The sequence below is a fragment of the Mandrillus leucophaeus genome, unplaced genomic scaffold (assembly GCF_000951045.1).
Source record: "Mandrillus leucophaeus isolate KB7577 unplaced genomic scaffold, Mleu.le_1.0 Scaffold588, whole genome shotgun sequence".
Classification (NCBI taxonomy): Eukaryota; Metazoa; Chordata; class Mammalia; order Primates; family Cercopithecidae; genus Mandrillus; species Mandrillus leucophaeus.
In genome coordinates, this window is record NW_012106341.1 from 1,561,927 (window position 1) to 1,564,232 (window position 2,306).

At 36.2% G+C, this 2,306-nt stretch overlaps 1 protein-coding gene and 1 long non-coding RNA gene across 3 annotated transcripts in view; one reads left to right on the plus strand and one right to left on the minus strand.

Annotated features, from left to right (window-relative positions):
* DOCK4 (dedicator of cytokinesis 4) overlaps window positions 1–2,306 on the minus strand; it is a 491,532-nt gene that overhangs the window by 84,863 nt on the left and 404,363 nt on the right. The window lies entirely within an intron of this gene.
* Window positions 1–2,306, plus strand: part of LOC105553224 — a 17,250-nt gene that overhangs the window by 1,881 nt on the left and 13,063 nt on the right. The gene's annotated exons all lie outside the window — the stretch shown is intronic.

Below are 2,306 nucleotides of genomic sequence, written 5' to 3' on the forward strand. Positions count from 1 at the left end.
CCCGGTGGGTTGAGGCCAAAGAATTGCTTCAACTTTGGAGGTGGAGGCTGCAGTGAGCCAAGATTGCGCCACTGCACTCCAGCCTGGGTGACAGAGAGAGATTCTTTCTAAAACACACAAACACACACACACACAAAGTCAAGAACAATTCACAAAAATATGAAATTTGATCAGTAACTAGTAACTAGTCAACAAGTAATAACTAGTGAGAAATGTAAATTAAAGCAAACAGGATTTTTTCTTTATCTGTCAGAAAAAAAATCTCTTCTAGTGTTGGTGTAGCTGCAGGAAAAGAGGCAATCAAATGTAATTGGTACAACCTTTCACTCAACAATTCCACTAATAAAGATTTGTCTAAAGAAATAATTAAGGGCCAGGTGCAGTGGCTCATGCCTGTAATCCCAGCACTTTGGGAGGCTGAGGCAGGCAGATTACCTGAGGTCAGGAGTTCAAGGCCAGCCTGGCAAACATGGCAAAACCCCGTCTCTACTAAAAGTAAAAAAAAAAATTAGCAGGGCATAGTGGTGTGCACCTGTAATCCCAGCTATTCTGGAGGCTGAGGCAAGAGAATCGCCTGAACCTGGGAGGTGGAGGTGGCAGTGAGCTGAGATCGCGCCACTGCATTCCAGCCTGGGCAACAGAGCAGGATTCTGTCTCAAAAAACAAAAACAAAAACTCCAGAAACAAAAAAAGAACCAAAGAAATAATTAGGGATATATGCCAAGTTTTATAAGAATGTACATAAAATGAGTAATTTATAAGAATGAAATATGAAATTTTGATATATTATAAGCTATGATGTAGACAAATATTATGTAACTATTAAAATTCCTTTTTTATTGTATTTGTGCTTTTTTGCATTTTCTTATTATCCAATAAGGAAATTTTATAAAAATGTTTAATATGAAATATGTAAGAACAGAGTAAGAACAAAGATGCCCAAAACAAAGAACCACCATTGAGGAAGAAAGCCAAGATAGGCACTGCTCATCTTTGCTGTTTATAATTTGTAGGCACCCAAGCATATCACATTATATCATAGATACACAGAGGGTTCTGCCTTAAAGAACCTTACCAATGTTTCATTTTTTCTTTTCATTAATTCATTCTAAAAAAATGGGATGACAGAGAAATAAGAAACTGAAGGGTCTACTTTGTATATGTTTTCTTCGTATAAACTCCATTTCTAAAAAGTAAAAAACACTATGTTCTAAGTATCCTTTGTCATAAACAGGGATCATACAGAAAAGAGCAAGAATTAAAATGTATAGTAACAATAAAAAACTATCTCCTTTTAAGCGCTATGATTTCCCAGGTCGATAAGCATTATTACAGCCTTCATTTGTTCACAAATAAAATGAAAACTGTTCTAATATTACTCATAGTTAAAACTAACATGGCCCAAGAGAATGTTAGGTAATTTCCTATAATACAATGTGATTCTTCTAGCCCAAGCAGGAGAGTCATCTAAATGAATGCTTACCTTATAATCAAAGTTTTCATTTAAGAAGTTCTTACGAAGTGCATCTGAGAGGTACAGAACTGTTGTAATAATAACACTAGTGAGAAAAAAAAATGTCAAGGTGAAAACTTCGTATTAGTGAAAATCATTTAGTATACAAGAATAAAAAGCTACTAAGATAAAATAAAACCTTCAGTAAGCATCTGGAACAATATTAAATAATTCATATTTGAAACAAAAAAGAGATGACGGGTCAAAAAAAGGGGAAGGAATCCATCACTGAAGTCAGGTCCTTTGTAAACTGATACACAAAAGATCTATGAATTCATATGACTCAGACAGAAATATATTATTACCTTGATGTTTTGTAATGATTTTTGTTAATTTCCAAACAAAACAAAATGATTTACTACAAACATAACATTCCATATTTTTCTGTTTTCGAGACAGGGTCTTGCTCTGTTGCCCAGGCTGGAGTGCAGTAGCATGATCACAGCTCACTGCAGCCTTGAACTCCTGGGCTCAAGTGATCCTCCTGCCTCAGCCTCCCAAGTAGCTGGGTCTACAGGTGCCTGCTGCTGTGTCCAGCCAAATGGTTTTTCAGTTTTTGTGAGACGGGGTCTCACTATGTTGACCAGGCTGGTCTTGAACTCCTGACCTCAAGCTATTCTCCCGTCTGGGCCTCCCCAAGTGCTAGGATTATAGGCAACATTCCATATTTGATTATCATAAAAGAAAGTCATGCTTTTTAAAATACAGAGGAAAAAATGGAGCCCAAAGACAAAATGGATAGGAAAAAATAATAGAATATATTGAGTATTTATTAGCCTTCTCTCTGTTCTCC